Consider the following 19,340-nt stretch of genomic DNA (forward strand, 5'->3'; position numbering starts at 1 on the left):
TGTTAAAAAACAATGAAGTAATACCTGCTTTCATTTCATTCACCTATACATATTATATTTGCAGTTTTACATTCACAGATTTGCATTTTTCCTCTACATCAAACGATCGTTTGTATGGCACCTATATGATATAGTCGTCCGATTTTTATGAAATTTTCCACAAAATTTTAGACTTATATAAAATGGCTATACCTCAAATTTGATGAAAATCAGCTGAAAACTAAAAAAGTTATAAATTTAATTGTATTAATTTCTCGATCTTTCCTATGGGAGCTATATGATATAGTCGTCCAATTTTCATAAAATTTTACACAAAATTTTAGAATAATATGAAATGGCTATATTTCAAATTTGATTAAATTCTGTTGAAAACTAAAAATGTTATCGCCACCGCGATTGTCAGTCTTCCGACAACAGCCACCGCCATTCTCATTCCTCTCAAATTTCTCGATCGTTCCTATGGGAGCTATATGATATATTAGTCCGATTTTCATAAAATTTTACACAAAATTGTAGAATAATATGAAACGGCTATATCTCAAATTTGATGAAAATCTGTTGAAAACTGAAAATGTTATACTTTTTAATTGAATTAATTTCTCGATCGTTCCAATGGGAGCTATATGATATAGTAGTCCGATTTTCATAAAATTTTACACAAAATTGTAGAATAATATAAAATGCCTATATCTCAAATTTGATCAAATTCTGTTGAAAACTAAAAATTTTATAATTTTTTTTTTTTGTAAAACTTTTCCGATCATTCCTATGACAGCTATATGATATAGTCGTCCGATCCGGCCCGTTCCGACATATATACGAGTGAGAGTATATAGAAGACTAACTGCAAAGTTTCATTCAGATAGCTCCAAAACTGAGAGACTAGTTTGCGTAGAAACGGACAGACGGACAGACGGACATGGTTAGATCGACTCGGCTGTTGATCCTGATCAAGAATATATATACTTTATATAGTCGGAGGTGCCTCCTTCACTGCGTTGCAAACTTCTGACTGAAATTATAATACCCTGCAAGGGTATAAAAATGGCATGTAAAAGGTGATAACAAGAGTAAAATGAGTGCGCGAAAGAAATATATTCGGGAAAAAATGTGGAATGGTATGGGTCTTCGAGTAACCCAAAGCAGAATGGTAGCGGGAACAGCAATGACGGTAATACAGCATGAAGAGCTTTTGCAAATAGTGCACAACTATCATCCATAACCGGCTTCGAGAAAACTCTTTTATATAATTTTTTCGTTATATTAATAGAAAATTCATGTGTCTATTATATAAACTCTGAAAAATTTCGAATTTTTTGTGAGAAAACGTTTTGCCTATATATGCATAAATACCCGTGGTGCCCCATGTCACCAACGATTCACAAAATACTAGTCCACGGTTTTAAAATAAATAATTCGACGTTAGTTCCCTTAGGATGCTTAGGCGAAAATTCTTCTGAAGCGCGCAATAAAATCTATAAATAAATAATAGTTAAAAAAAAAACTAAAAAAAACACGCTTGTATACATAACCGAACTAAAAAGAAGAAAATAATTTATAATTACAAACAAAATTATTAAATTCAGAGCAATAGTATATAATTATAAACAAGATTACTAAATTCAGAGTTAAAAGCGTGGGGTGCATCTATAATCAATGTTACAATTATTCTAAGGACAACTATCTGTAAGGGGAGAATTATGAAAGTATAGAAAAATCCTACACCCGACGTTTTTAACTCTGAACAACATCCCATTTGAAAAGGAATAGCAATCTGATTGTGATTCGGATAAGGATTTGAACGAAGGCAGCACAATAATACTAGAATAAGAAGAATAATATGATGTTTAGACAGAACGCATACATAACATATATGTAGACATATGTAGATACTTAAATTATTCCTGAAAAAAATGTAAGTATATTGTCTGAATGCAGCGACATACTCAATTTCTAATGATAATACTACGAATCAGTTTGTATGGGAGGCAATAGAGAGCGTGGTCGCACAGATTCAAAATTTTTTTTACATTATCTTTTTAAAAACATAATGTGCAAAGTTTTAGGTCTGTAACTGTAATTTTTAGAATTTATGCCAAAAAGATTGACTTCTGGACCATAGTGCAACCGTAAGGATTTTTATTAAATTTTATTTTATTTTGTGTATTATTATTAAAATTTTGAAATTTTGACTTCTAGATACTTAAAAATCATCTAACATGTTAATAAGAAACAAAGCAATTAATCTAAGAAATGACCAAAGTCCAAACTTATTTTTCGATAGTGCATGTGAGGCGCTCCTATCGATATGAAGTCTGTTTATTAATGAGGTCGAAAAAGATAGACTTGAATTTCTCAAAATCTGACGGTTACATCGAGCTCGAAATAAGAGAATATTTTCCACTATCGTTCGAGAACGCGTTCATTTACAGCTTTACCAATTTTTTAAAAGTCGAAAATATAGTATGGGACATGCCTCCTGGCGTTACGAACATTATGCCTCGCTGGAAGTATAATATAATTTTAATTTTACTACTTTGATAGTGGACGAGTGGAACTGGAGGCCACGGAGCAGTTGGAGGCCGTGGAGCATTTAGAGGGCGCGGAGCTGCTGGAGCTAGTCGGACGGAGCCTTTCATACGGGCAGGGCCTTAACCGGACGCAGCGGGTAGCGTTCGCCAATCAGGCGGCGCGAATCTTCCCGGTTAAGCGAAAAACGCCTAACAAGGCTAGCTGTTATAGAGGTGCTCCGTCCGGCTCTATTCGCGCAGTTGCAGCCTCTGCCGTAGCATCACCCGCAGGAGGAGCAGCAGCCGCAGTTTTACAAATAAAATTATTTTAACTTGAGATATGGTCACTGTTTATTATTCCAGAATTTCGGCTTAAAGTTAATGAGAATCGGACGTGTGTATCATTTATCAGTCATAGAAACAATCGGGAAAATAATAGAAAATAGGGCATAACTTAAATAACAGATTAACACATTTTAAATTAATTTTAGAATTAAGTATTTTTTTTAATTATTATTGTGGAGCATCATTTTTTAATTTTATGATTTAATTGCAATCTGCAAGTATATACAATACACTGGGTCACCAGGAAGTCAAACGAAACCTGACATATCATTTGTGTTGTGTTCTGTCCCATTGTTAGCTGCTCAATCTCAGTGGCCAAGTTAATGGAAGCTCATCGTCCCTGAAGATGTAATGCGTCTGTGTGGCCGGTTGGCTCTGCCCACCGAGTAGCCATTGCCGCACCACAGAATTGGAAAAAACATTAATTTTACGAATGAATCTTCCTAGTTTTAGCCCCTGCTTAGTTTGTACTACACTATGTTCCAGTATCTTAAATACGGACTCTACTAGGCCATTGCTGGGTCTTTTATTGCTGGAATCATAATTATGCTGAAATATAAATAATATCTTCTCCCATTTCGGACCCCTCTGAAATTATTTGTAACACTAGAGACTTAATTATTTTAAATCGTTTGTAAAATCAACTTTTACCAACAATGTTTTTTTTTATTGTTCTCATAGATTCTAACACTCCACTCTTTATATGCCGAATCGAAGCCCGGGAAATTAATTCTGACTCACTAATCAGTGCTATTGTTGTAAATCGTGATGTACTTCCAATGGAATTACCTCGGAACTTTGTTCCAATATTGCGCTTTAAAAGTTCACAACGCATGATATCCCATAGCGCAAATTATAAGATGTTATCTGCAAAGAAATTAAACCAACCTCGAGGATCCAATGTAGTTGGTCGACCGGTCAAAATAACCCCAGTAGAGGTGGAGAAAGATCGATGTTCACGGACATCGACATTTAAACAAAAAAAAATTAGCAGTTATTTTTGTGTATTTGAACCTTATTTTAATTTGTAATATTTAAAAAATTAAAAGTCAAATTTTCAACAAAAAATATCCATTTTATTAAAAACTTATTATATAAAAAAAGAAAACGAAAAACAAATTAAAGGCAAATTCATGGTTCACTTCTTTGGCATATTATCATTAAAATTAAAACTAAAAACAAAAACAACAACAAACGCTGGTTTTTGTTTAAAAATATGAGCTTATCGACAACGGTCGACGATAGCCGGGTGCGACGCTCGTTTATAATTTGACCAGCTTTACTAAAAACTCGCCCAGATAATCTAAAATATAAATAATACAATAAATTGGAAAAAATATGTTATTGTTATATGTTATTATTTTTTACCTTCCAGTACGCAAGAGGGTCACATTCTTCCGGCTTCTCCTTTTCGAAATGCTGTCTCATCAATATAATGGCATCTGCCCAGGTAGAGTGCACCTTGTTTCGGCTTTTTGCTTGTAGGAATGAAAATCTGCTTGGTTCCTGTGTTGGTGGTGTTGGCGGATGTAGTGGGTTTCCAGGTAGTTTTGTAAAAAGTTCTTGCTGCACAGCTTTGGCACCATCTTCCGCATTAAAGGGAATCAAAAATCCATGCTTTTTAAAGCTTGGATCTATTATGGTAGCAATTTGTGGTATTGTACGCGTTTCATAGCTTGCGAGCCTCTTGTTAAGACTTAACTTGACAGCTGTCAAAATGTTTTTACATTTTTCTGTGCTGACTTGAACATTGTTAATTTTGTGATGCAGTTCGCATATGCCAGGGATAATTAAAGACGCTGATACCTTTGTGTTTGTAGACACAGAAAGCGTCGATTTCTTGCAGAAGAGAATGCGGATTGATTTCCTGGGCTTCCTTAAATTTCGAATATGCGATCTGGCTTCTTTTAAAAAAGCCAACTACCGACTTACATTTTGTAAGAATTACGTCGATTTCGGGCAATTTTAGAACATCTTGCACAATGAGGTTGATTGTGTGCGCTACACAAGGCAAGTGCTCGTACTCAAGCAACTCAAATGCTTTAAGCATCGTCGTATCATTTTCAGTCACAACTCAAACAACCTTATTCGTGACACCTCAATCATCAAGCACGCCCTTTATTATTTCAGAAATATTACTAGCATTGTGATTGGTAGTGTCAAGAAGTTGCCTTGTTGCTAAAATTGCCGACTTCAATGTTAAACTATTTAAAACAAAATGGCACGTAACTGTAATCAACCTTCGTTTGCTTTGGATGTCCACAAATCAGTCGCTTTGGCCAGAAAATCAACATCGCTTAGTACAGACTGGAGTTTATTCTTAAGAGACTCATATTGAGATGGAAGCACTACGTCGCGCAGGTGTGACCTACTAGGTAACCTGTAGCGGAGGTCAATTTCTTTCATGAGCTCTTTAAATCCGTCGTCCTCAACACAATAAAAAGGTTGAACATCGACAGCAATCATGTTCATGACCTTACTGTCTAGGGGACGTTTTCGTTTCGAGTCATTTTCATAAAAGGAAACCGATTTTCAACAAACTTTTCTAATATGTTTGGGTTCTGAGGAGTTCCCCTAACTTTAAGCCGACCAGCATGAACGTGATTTAAGTGGTCCATTAGATTTGTTGTGTTTCCACACGTCTTTATTGGCTTACCACAGTAATTGCATATCCCATGCGTTTTTCGCTGTTTCTTTTAAACTGATCCCAAGCTATAGAACCATCACGCCTCCTCTTCTTTTGATCCTCATCGGGCATTGTCTGTTCGCTTGCTGCTCCTATAAGAAATAAACTGTATTAATGTCTATTCAATTCAAAAGCAAAAATGCATGCAAATGTGCATGTGCTTTTCGGCAGAAATGCGTATAAAAATGGTTTAACCCAGCCCCTTCCTCATCATCCCCCTGGTTGGGGTTATCGGTATTTTCGGAGACATCTACAATAGTTCTCAGGCACGTCTCAGACGTAGCATGAATCAGGGCAATCCAGATTGCTAATATAGTTGTTGGAGCAATTGAATCATTAGAGCATTTGCAGATCTCTTGCTCCCTAATAGTGCACCAACAATGTGGATCAAAAAGTATATAAACTGATTATGGGTTGCCGAGTAAGCGGATTTGGTTGCCAAACCCAAATCAAGTAGGATTCTTTGGTATCCAACTCCTCATTCCCCTCGAACAAGTTGATAAAAATTGGCCTGTAGATGCAGTGAAACTAATATCCGATGAGTCTTACCCTATACTGATTTAACAGTTGTTTCAGTTCCAGTAGAAATGGGTGGACCTTGAACTAATGTAGAGAGACCATTTGGCTTCACTGGACGTCCTTGCTGGGCGATGGTAATCCCGTAAGGGACCCATTAAGCGGTCAATGGCTCTCCTTTTAATACCTTGGCAAGAAACCAATTTATCGCCCTATATAGATATTATTTGGATTTTGTTTACTTTCCTTTTGTTTAAAATATTAAGGGGTATTAAAACGGGCTTTTGAGTAATAAGTACGTTGGGGTGTTACTTGTTAAACCTTTTTAAATTTTTTGTGCAAAGTGCTAATTAATAAACAGTTTTGTTAAAATCTGTTGATAAAAGGTAAATCAGTGGATGTGGCGTTATTTATTTGTTTATATATACATTTTTCTTTTCTTTATTTTGTAAGTGTATTAATTAAGTGATACTAAAACGATGCCTTCCAATCCACAAGTTAACGTGACCGCCCCAGTGGATGCACTTTGCAGCATGAATATTAAAATCAATTGCACCTGAAGTGAATAAAATGAAGGTATTGAGATCACGAAGCTGTCTGCAACCTAACTAGACGGATACCATAGCAATTTCGGTGTTACCACCGATGTTACCACCTATATTACCACCGATGTGACCACTGATGTTACCACCGATGTCACCACCGATGTGACCACCGATGTTACCAGCGATGTTACCACCGATGCTTCCACCGATGTTACCACAGATGTTACCTCCTATGTTACCACCGATGTTTCCAGCGAGATATAACCACAGATGTTACCATCGATGTTACCACCCGCGTTACCACCGACGTAACCACCGATGTTACCACCGATATAACCACTGATGTAACCACCGCTGTTACCACCTATGTTACCACCGATGTTTCCACCGATGCTTCCATCTATGTTACCACCGAAGTTACCACCGATGTAACCACCGATGTGACCAAGGAATGTTACCACCGATGTTACCATCGATATAACCACCGATCTTACCACCGATGCTTCCACCAATAAATCACAGATGTTACCAGCGATGGTACCACCGATGTGACCACCGATGTGACCACCGATGTGACCACCGATGTTACCACCGTTGTTACAACCGATGTTACCACCGTTGTTACTACCGATGTAACCACCGATGTTACCACCGATGCATCCACCGATGTTACCACAGATATTACCACCGATGTTACCACCTATGTTACCACCGATGTTATCACTGATGTTACCAGCGATTGTTCCCCCGATGTTACCACCAATGTTATCACCCTTGTTACCACCGATGTTAAAACCGATATTACCAGCGATGTTACCACCGATTTTTCCACCGATGTTACCACCGATGTGACCACCGATGTTATCACCGATGATACCAAAGATGGTAGCAGCGATGGTATCACCGGTGTTACAACCTATGTTACCAGCGATGTTGCCAGCAGTGTTACCAGCGATGGTACCAAAATCTTGCTGTAGGTTGCTTACAGCTTCTACAGATTGCATTGTATGGCAGTCCCAACTTCATTGCGTGCGAACAGATCGCCCAATGTCCCGTGGTGAGTGCCGTGAACCTGCTAATATCCCGCTTGCTGTTGGATAGCAGTTCACTGGTTCGTTTCTTGGCGTACCTCGGCCAACTTCTGTGATCGCTCTTACTTTGCCATTCTTTATTAGCTATCTGCTTAAAGTGGTCATGGATCCTTGTCTGGATCGCGTTTAGGGAGATCGGTAATTCGAAGTCAGAACTTAGTCCTGCCGAGCCTGCACGGACTAGCTCGTCTGCCTTCTCATTTCCTGGGATCTTGTTATGTCCCGGTACCTATGTTACTTGTACCTTATTTTTTTCGGCAAGTCTATTAAGCGCCTTCTTGCATTCTGCACTAGTCGTGAGTTCGTTTTCACGGTAGCTAGGGATTTTATAGCCGCTTGGCTATCTGAGTAGATTCTAACTCTTTTGCCCCTGAGGTCCTGCCTTAAGGAAAGTTCGACTGCTTACCTTATGGCTAGTAACTCAGCCTGAAAGACCGTCGCTGAGTTAGAGAGATTGAAAGCCTGTTAAATTCTCCAATTTTCAGCGAAGATCCCAGCCCCTACGCCGCAGCTCATTTTTGAGCCATCGGTGTAGAGGGACACCTCGTTCTCCACTACTACTCTGCCTCTACTCCAGTCATCCCTTGATGGGTATGATGTTGAGAATGCGTTCCCGAATTTCATTTCCGCGATCATGTAGTCGGTTTTAACGTCTGTGTTAATGCCGCTGTTTGCAAGGATCTTGCCGTGCCCGGCGCCGTAGTCCCTCCAGCAATTGTTCGCCTTCAGTCTTACTGCCGCAGTGTCCTTCACGAATAGCTCCATCGGCATTATATCTAGGATAGCGTTGAGAGCAGCCGCGGGGCATGAGCGCATTGCACCCACTGCCCCCGCACTCGCTGCCCGTTGCATCCAGGATAACTCCTAGATACTTCGCTCGCTCCGATAGTTTTAGCTCCATGCCGCTAATACTGGGCATGTTGAAAGGAGGTATCTTAGTTCTTCGTGTGAAGAGCATAAGTTCCGTTTTAGTGGGGTTGATACCTAGTCCGCAGGTTTCTGCCCGTTTGTTTAAACGACCTAGCGCACCCGTCATTATTTCGCTAATAACGTCAGGGTATGGTCCTGATACTAGCAGTACTACGTCGTCTGCGTATGCAACTGCTTTGACTCCACCCGTATTGAGATCTGTCAATATGGCGTTCATATTTGTGAGCTAGAGTAGGGGCGATAGTACCCCGCCCTGAGGTGTGCCTCTCTTCACAGTCCGCGTGAGGTGAGTGCCACTCAGTTCGGCTGTGATCGTCCTGCTCTTTAGCATGACTCCGATCCACTCTCTGATGCCTCTCTCAATACCTAGCAAGTTGAGGGAGCCCAGGATAGAGTCGGGGTTCACGTTATTGAACACGCCTTCGATGTCTAGGAAGGCTGCCATCGTGTATTGTTTGTGTTGTAATGTCTTCTCGACATGATGTACAACTACGTGTAGCGCTGTTTCCGTAGATTTTCCTCTGCGATACGCATGCTGCGCATCCGAGAGTTGATGCCCTTCTAGAGACTCTCGGATGTGGACGTCCAGGGCGAAGCAGGTGAGACTTATCGGTCTATAATCCTTTGCTAGGATATGCCCCCTTCTGCCCGGTTTCGGTATGAAAATGACTTTTGCCTCCCTCCACAGGAGTGGGATGTGCGTCAGTCTTAAACAAGCTTCGTAAATGGCTTTTAGCCATTTGCAAATGCTATCCTTGACTGATTGTAGCATTGCCGGTATTAAGCCGTCTTGGCCCGGGCTTTTGTACTTATCGAAAGAATCTATTGCCCACTGAATTCGCTCAGTGGTGATGATGTCTTTGAGCGTTCGTTCCCTCCTCGGGTTCCGAGCTCACTCTTAGGTTTCCTGGGAAGTGGGTATCAACTAGTAGCTCTAGTGACTCCTCAACTGTCGTCGTAGCAGATCCGCCTGCTCTGTTGATCAGGGTAGGGCTTGTGTGCCCTTTGGCGAGAATTTTGCTTACTCTCGCCGTGTCCTTTATGCCTCCTAGTGACCGGCAGTAGTTTTGCCACGACTCTTTTTTGGCCTTGTATACTGCCTTCTTGTACATTTTTTGTATTCTTTGTATGTTCCCCAATCCCGGGTTACATAGCTGTTGTTGAAGGACTTTCTCGCGCTCTTTCTGAGCTCGCTTAGTTCCTTTGTCCACCACGGTGGGTATTGCTTCTTCGAGAATGTTAGCTTACAAGTCTCTTTGAAGGCGTTGTTCAGAATATTTGTTGGTCTTTCACCTCCTTGTCTAGTGCCTTTGCAGTGAATATAGTCTTGATCATCCTGCCGTTTACTTTAGATTGGGCAATTTAGCTGAAATTGTTCCAATCCGTCTTACGGGGGTTTCTTCTAGGCACCTGTTTCTTAACTGGTGTCGTTATTTCAAAGAAAATGTATCTATGGTCTGTGAAGGAGTGTTCTGTCGATACCCTCCAGTTCTCGACCCTGTAATTGTTCTGTTCTATATGTAAGGTGAAGTCTAACACCTCTTCCAAACCTAGATAATTTTCCGACAGAGGAAAGCATTAAAATGATTCTTAATTACAATGCAAGTTTTCGACCTACCATTCGATTTTGTGCACAGTAGTGTGTATCCTTGGATTCTCAGTCCAGCGACTTGCCCGTCCCTGGTCCAAGACTCCTGTATCAAACCGATGTCGATATCCCTCTCCCTTAGAAGGATCGTGCGATTAGCTGAAGCGTGCGAGCTGCGCTTCAGGTTAATCTGCACGATTCTCGACATCGATGTTGGTGGGGGTGGCGTCAGGAGATTTGTCGTCGATGACCATGTCGTCCAACAATTTGTTGGTGTCATCGACCTCCTCCAATATCTCGTCCGGCTCGGCCAAGAAGACCTTTATCTTGGCCTTCCTGGTGCCGTACCGGACCTTGTGGTCATTGGCCTCCAGCTGGGCCATACAGCGCTAGTTTATCAGCAGGAGGAAAGGCTGACTCGCCTTCATTTCGTGCTCTGCTCGGAGGATGGTCCAGTCCTCTGTATGGATGTCTGGGTTCTGGGCCCTCAGACAGGCAATCACCCTTGCATGGTCAGTTTGCCCCTTTGGTAACCAGATGCGAGCTCTGGGTCTCCTTGGGATCTCCCTGGCGTGGACATGCCTAATCTTAAGGCCAGCCCATATGTCGCTAATCTTAGCCAGACACTCCGGTGTAGTCACCGATGTAACCACCGATGTTACCACCAATGTTACCACCCTTGTTACCACCGATGTTACCTCCGATGTTACCACAGATGTTTCCACTGATGTTACCACCCGCTTTACCTCCGATGCTTCCACCGATGTTACGTCCGACGTTACCGAAGATGTTACCAAAGATAGTACCAGAGATGGTACCACCGATGTTACAACCTATGTTACCAGCGATGTTGCCAGCGGTGTTACCAGCGACGGTACCACCGATATTGACACTAATGTTACCACCGATGCTTCCACCGATAAATCACAGATATAACCAGCGATGTTACCACCGATGCATCCACCGATGCTACCACCGATGTTACCACCGATGATTCCACCGATGTTACCACCAATGTTACGAGCGATGCATCCACCGATGTTTCCAGCGAGATGTCATCACAGATGTTACCAACGATGTTACCACCCGCGTTACCACCGATGCTTCCACCGATGTTACCACCGATATTACAACCGGTGTAGCCACAGATGTTACCAGTGATGTTACAACCGATGTAACCACCGATGTTACCACCAATTTCATCACCGAAGTTACCACCGATGTTATCACTCATGTTACCAGCGATTGTACCACCGATGTTACCACCTATGTTACCTCTGATATTACCACCCATGTTACCACCGATGTAATCACCGATGTAACCACCGATGTTACCACCCTTGTTACCACCGATGTTACCTCCGATGTTACCACAGATGTTTCCACCGATATTACCACCGTTGTTACCACGGATGTTACCACCGATTCTTCCACAGATGTTACCACCGTTGTTACCACCCGCGTTTCTACCGATGTTACCACCGATGTTACCACCGAAGTTACCACCGATGTAAAGACCGATTTAGCCACCGATGTTACCACCGATGTTGCCACCGAAGTTACCACCGATGTAATCACCGATGTAACCACTGAAGTTACCTTCAATGCTTACACCGATATTACCACCGATGTCACCACCGATGTCACCACCGATGTGACCACCGATGTGACCACCGATGTGACCACCGATGTTACCACCAATGTTACCACCGATATTACAACCTGTGTAGCCACAGATGTTACCAGTGATGTTAAAACCGATGTAATCATCGATGTTACCACCAATTTCATCACCGAAGTTACCACCGATGTTATCACTGATGTTACCAGCGATTGTACCACCGATGTTACCACCGATGGTTCTACCGATGTTACAACCGATGTGACCACCGATGCTATCACTGATGTTACCAGCGATTGTACCACCAATGTTACCACTGAAGTTACCACCCTTGTTACCACCGATGTTACCATAGATGTTTCCACCGATGTTACCACCCGCGATACCACCAATGCTTCCGCCTATTTTACCATCGATGATACCTTCGGTGTAGCCACAGATGTTACCAGCTATCGCTTACCACCAATGTTACCACCGATATTACCACCAATATTACCAGCAATGTTACCACCGATGTTACCAGCGGTGTTACCAGCGATGTGACCACCGATGTTACCACCGATATTACATTCAATGTTACAAGCGGTGATATCAGCGGTGTTACCAGCGATGTAACCGACGATGTTTTCACCGATGTTACCAACGTTCATACCACCTATGTTTCCAGCGATGTTACCACCAATATTACTACCGATATGACCACAGATGTTACCACCGATGTTTCAAGCGATGATAAAAACGGTGTTACCAGCGGTGTTTCCAGCTATGACAACACCGATTTCCCCACCGTTGTTACCACCGATTTTTCCACCAATGTGGCCACCGATCATACCACATTTGTTTCCACCGATGTTTCCACCGATGTTACCACCGCTATGACCACCGATGTTACCACCGATGTTACCACCGATGTTACCACCGATGCTACCACCGATTCTACCACAGATGTTAGAAGCGAAATTACCACAGATGTTACCACATATGTGACCACCGATGATACAACCGATATTACCACCGATGTAACCACCGTTGTTACCACGGATGTTACCACCAATATTACCACCGATGCTTCCACCGATGTTACCACCAATGTTTCAAGCGATATTACCAGCTGTGTTCCTAGCGATGTTAGCAGCGATGCTACCGCAGATGTTACAACCGATGTCACCAGCGGTGTTTCCACTGATGTTACCACCGTTGTTAGCACCGATGCTACCACCGATGTTACCACAGATCTTACCAGCGATGTTACCAGCGGTGTTACTAGCGATGTTACCAGTGATGTTTCCACCGATTTTACCACCGATGCTTCGACAGATGTAACCACAGAAGTTACAAGCGATGGTACCACCGATGTTACCACCAATGTTACCACCAATGTTACCACCAATGTTACCACCGATGTTATACCAATGTTACCACCGATGTTACCACCGATATTACCAGCTGTGTTATCAGCGATGTAACCAGCGATTTCTCCACTGATTTTAGCTCCGATCTTACCACATATGTTTCCACCGATGCTACCACCGTTGATACCACCGTTGTTACCACCGATGTTACCACCGATGCTTCCACCGATGTAACCACCAATGTTTCAAGCGATATTACCAGCTGTGTTCCTAGCGATGTTACCAGCGATGATACCACAGATGTTACAACCGATGTCACCAGCGGTGTTTCCACTGATGTTACCTTCGTTGTTAGCACCGATGCTACCACCGATGCTACCACCGATGCTACCACCGATGTTACCACAGATCTTACCAGCGATGTTACTAGAGGTGTTACTAGCGATGTTACCAGTGATGTTTCCACCGATGTTACCACCAATGTGACAACCGATGTTACCACCAATGTTACCACCGCTGTTACCACCTAGGTTACCATCGAAGTTTCCATCGATGTTACCATCGATGTTTCCACCGATATTACCACCGATGTTACCACCAATATTAAAAGCGATGTTACAAGCGGTGATACCAGCGGTGTTACCAGCGATGTTACCGGCGGTGTTTTCACCGATGTTACCACCGATCATACCACATATGTTTCCACCGATGTTACCACCGATGTTACCAACGCTATGACCACCGATATTACAACGGATGTTACAAGCGGTGTTATCAGCGGTGTTACCGGGCGATGATACCAACGATTTCCCCACCGATGTTACCACCGATCATACCACATTTGTTTCCACCGATGTTTCCACCGATGTTACCACCGCTCTGACCACCGATGTTACCATCGATTTGACGACCGAAGCTACAAGCGATGTTACCAGCGGTGTGTCCACCGATGTCACCAGCGGTGTTACCAGCGATGTTATCACTTATTTTACAAGCGATGTTACAAGCGGTGTTACCAGCCGTGTTCCCAGCAATGATACCACCGGTTTCCCCATCGATGTTACCACCGATTTTTCCACCGATGTGACCACCGATGTTGCCACCGATGTTACTACCGGTGTTACCACCAATGGAACCACCGATGTTTCCACCGATGTTACCACCGAAATTACCACCGATGCTTCCACCGATGTAACCACCAATGTTTCAAGCGATATTACCAGCTGTGTTCCTAGCGATGTTAGCAGCGATGTTACCGCAGATGTTACAACCGATGTCACCAGCGGTGTTTCCACTGATGTTACCACCGTTGTTATCACCGATGCTACCACCGATGTTACCACAGATCTTACCAGCGATGTTACCAGCGGTGTTACTAGCGATGTTACCAGTGATGTTTCCACCGATTTTACCACCGATGCTTCGACAGATGTAACCACAGAAGTTACAAGCGATGGTACCACCGATGTTACCACCAATGTTACCACCAATGTTACCACCGATGTTACCACCTAGGTTACCAACGATGTTTCCACCGATGTTACCATCGATCATACCACATATGTTTCCACCGATGTTACCACCGATGTTACCAACGCTATGACCACCGATATTACAACGGATGTTACAAGCGGTGTTATCAGCGGTGTTACCGGGCGATGATACCAACGATTTCCCCACCGATGTTACCACCGATCATACCACATTTGTTTCCACCGATGTTTCCACCGATGTTACCACTGCTCTGACCACCGATGTTACCATCGATTTGACGACCGAAGCTACAAGCGATGTTACCAGCGGTGTGTCCACCGATGTCACCAGCGGTGTTACCAGCGATGTTATCACTTATTTTACAAGCGATGTTACAAGCGGTGTTACCAGCCGTGTTCCCAGCAATGATACCACCGGTTTCCCCATCGATGTTACCACCGATTTTTCCACCGATGTGACCACCGATGTTGCCACCGATGTTACTACCGGTGTTACCACCAATGGAACCACCGATGTTTCCACCGATGTTACCACCGAAATTACCACCGATGCTTCCACCGATGTTACCACCAATGTTTCAAGCGATATTACCAGCTGTGTTCCTAGCGATGTTAGCAGCGATGCTACCGCAGATGTTACAACCGATGTCACCAGCGGTGTTTCCACTGATGTTACCACCGTTGTTAGCACCGATGCTACCACCGATGTTACCACAGATCTTACCAGCGATGTTACCAGCGGTGTTACTAGCGATGTTACCAGTGATGTTTCCACCGATTTTACCACCGATGCTTCGACAGATGTAACCACAGAAGTTACTAGCGATGGTACCACCTATGTTACCACCAATGTGCCAACCAATGTTACCACCAATGTTACCTCCGATGTTACCACCTATGTTACTAACGATGTTTCCACTGATGTTACCATCGATCATACCACATACGTTTCCACCGATGTTACCAACGCTATGACCACCGATATTACAACCGATGTTACAAGCGGTGTTATCAGCGGTGTTACCACCGATCATACCACAATTGTTTCCACCGATGTTACCACCGCTCTGACCACCGATGTTACCACCGATGTTACCACCGTTGCTACCACCGATTCTACCACCGATGTTAGAAGCGAAATTACCACAGATGTTACCACATATGTGACCTCCGATGATACAACCGATATTACCACCGATGTTACCACCGATGTTACCACGGATGTTACCACCGATGCTTCCACCGATGTTACCACCGATATTACCAGCTGTGTTATCAGCGATGTTACCAGCGATTTCTCCACTGATTTTAGCTCCGATCTTACCACATATGTTTCCACCGATGCTACCACCGTTGATACCACCGTTGTTACCACCGATCTTACCACCGATGCTTCCACCGATGTAACCACCAATGTTTCAAGCGATATTACCAGCTGTGTTCCTAGCGATGTTACCAGCGATGATACCACAGATGTTACAACCGATGTCACCAGCGGTGTTTCCACTGATGTTACCTTCGTTGTTAGCACCGATGCTACCACCGATGCTACCACCGATGTTACCACAGATCTTACCAGCGATGTTACTAGCGGTGTTACTAGCGATGTTACCAGTGATGTTTCCACCGATGTTACCACCAATGTGACAACCGATGTTACCACCAATGTTACCACCGCTGTTACCACCTAGGTTACCATCGAAGTTTCCATCGATATTACCATCGATGTTTCCACCGATATTACCACCGATGTTACCACCGATGTTACCACCGATTCTACCACCGATGTTAGAAGTGAAATTACAACCGATGTTACCACCTAGGTTACCACCGATGTTAACACCGATGTAACCACCGATGGTACCACCGTTGTTACCACGGATGTTACCACCGATTCTACCACCGATGTGTGAACCGAAATTACTACCGAAATTACCACCTAGGTTACCACCGAAGTTACCACCGATGTTACCACCGATGTTACCACCGATGTTACCACCGATGGTTCTACCGATGTTACAACCGATGTGACCACCGATGTTATTACTGATGTTACCAGCGATTGTACCACCAATGTTACCACTGAAGTTACCACCCTTGTTACCACCGATGTTACCTCCGATGTTACCACCAATGTTACCACCCTTGTTACCACCGATGTTACCACAGATGTTTCCACCGATGTTACCACCCGCGATACCACCAATGCTTCCACCGATGTTACCATCGATGATACCTTCGGTGTAGCCACAGATGTTACCAGCTATCGCTTACCACCGATGTTACCACCGATATTACCACCAATATTACCAGCAATGTTACCACCGATGTTACCAGCGGTGTTACCAGCAATGTTACCACCGATGTAACCAGCGGTGTTACCAGCGATGTGACCATCGATGGTTCTACCGATGTTACAACCGATGTGACCACCGATGTTACCACCGATGCTTCAAGCGATGATAAAAACTGTGTTACCAGCGGTTTTACCAGCTATGATACCACCGATTTCCCCACCGATGTTCCCACCGATCATACCACATTTGTTTCCACCGATGTTTCCACCGATGTTACCACCGATGTTACCACCGATGTTACCACCGATTCTACCACCGATGTTAGAAGTGAAATTACAACCGATGTTACCACCTAGGTTACCACCGATGTTACCACAGATGTTACCACCAATGATACAACCGATATAACCACCGATGTTTACACCGATGTAACCACCGATGTTACCACCGTTGTTACCACGGATGCTACCACCGATTCTACCACCGATGTAAGAAGCGAAATTACAACCGAAGTTACCACCTAGGTTACCACCGAAGTTACCACCGATGTTACCACTGATGTTACCACCGATGGTTCTACCGATGTTACAACCGATGTGACCACCGATGTTATTACTGATGTTACCAGCGATTGTACCATCAATGTTACCACTGAAGTTACTACCCTTGTTACTACCGATGTTACCTCCGATGTTACCACCAATGTTAAAAGCGATGTTACAAGCGGTGATACCAGCGGTGTTACCAGCGATGTTACCGGCGGTGTTTTCACCGATATTACCACCGATCATACAAGTTATGTTTCCACCGATGTTATCACCGCAATGACCACCGATGTTACCACCGATGATACCACCGATGTTACCACCGATGTTACCACCGATGTTACCACCGATGTTACCATCGATTTGACGACCGAAGCTACAAGCGATGTTACCAGCGGTGTGTCCAAAGATGTCACCAGCGGTGCTACCAGCGATGTTATCACTTATTTTACAAGCGATGTTACAAGCGGTGTTACCAGCCGTGTTCCCAGCAATGATACCACCGGTTTCCCCATCGATGTTACCACCGATTTTTCCACCGATGTGACCACCGATGTTGCCACCGATGTTACTACCGGTGTTACCACCAATGGAACCACCGATGTTTCCACCGATGTTACCACCGAAATTACCACCGATGCTTCCACCGATGTTACCACCAATGTTTCAAGCGATATTACCAGCTGTGTTCCTAGCGATGTTAGCAGCGATGCTACCGCAGATGTTACAACCGATGTCACCAGCGGTGTTTCCACTGATGTTACCACCGTTGTTAGCACCGATGCTACCACCGATGTTACCACGGATGTTACCACCGATGTTACCACGGATGTTACCACCGATGCTTCCACCGATGTTACCACCGATATTACCAGCTGTGTTATCAGCGATGTAACCAGCGATTTCTCCACTGATTTTAGCTCCGATCTTACCACATATGTTTCCACCGATGCTACCACCGTTGATACCACCGTTGTTACCACCGATGTTACCACCGATGCTTCCACCGATGTAACCACCAATGTTTCAAGCGATATTACCAGCTGTGTTCCTAGCGATGTTACCAGCGATGATACCACAGATGTTACAACCGATGTCACCAGCGGTGTTTCCACTGATGTTACCACCGTTGTTAGCACCGATGCTACCACCGATGCTACCACCGATGTTACCACAGATCTTACCAGCGATGTTACTAGCGGTGTTACTAGCGATGTTACCAGTGATGTTTCCACCGATGTTACCACCAATGTGACAACCGATGTTACCACCAATGTTACCACCGCTGTTACCACCTAGGTTACCATCGAAGTTTCCATCGATGTTACCATCGATGTTTCCACCGATATTACCTCCGATGTTACCACCAATATTAAAAGCGATGTTACAAGCGGTGATACCAGCGGTGTTACCAGCGATGTTACCGGCGGTGTTTTCACCGATGTTACCACCGATCATACCACATATGTTTCCACCGATGTTTCCACCGATGTTACCACCGCTCTGACCACCGATGTTACCATCGATTTGACGACCGAAGCTACAAGCGATGTTACCAGCGGTGTGTCCACCGATGTCACCAGCGGTGTTACCAGCGATGTTATCACTTATTTTACAAGCGATGTTACAAGCGGTGTTACCAGCCGTGTTCCCAGCAATGATACCACCGGTTTCCCCATCGATGTTACCACCGATTTTTCCACCGATGTGACCACCGATGTTGCCACCGATGTTACTACCGGTGTTACCACCAATGGAACCACCGATGTTTCCACCGATGTTACCACCGAAATTACCACCGATGCTTCCACCGATGTAACC

The 19,340-nt window shown here is 43.7% G+C and overlaps 1 pseudogene; it reads right to left on the minus strand.

Annotated features, from left to right (window-relative positions):
- Positions 1 to 3,361: 3,361 nt before the first annotated feature.
- On the minus strand, positions 3,362 to 5,613 carry LOC147643068 (uncharacterized; annotated as a pseudogene).
- Positions 5,614 to 19,340: the final 13,727 nt, after the last annotated feature.

Source organism: Drosophila serrata, unplaced genomic scaffold (genome assembly GCF_035046125.1).
Source record: "Drosophila serrata isolate PLE 108 unplaced genomic scaffold, ASM3504612v1 contig_293, whole genome shotgun sequence".
Classification (NCBI taxonomy): Eukaryota; Metazoa; Arthropoda; class Insecta; order Diptera; family Drosophilidae; genus Drosophila; species Drosophila serrata.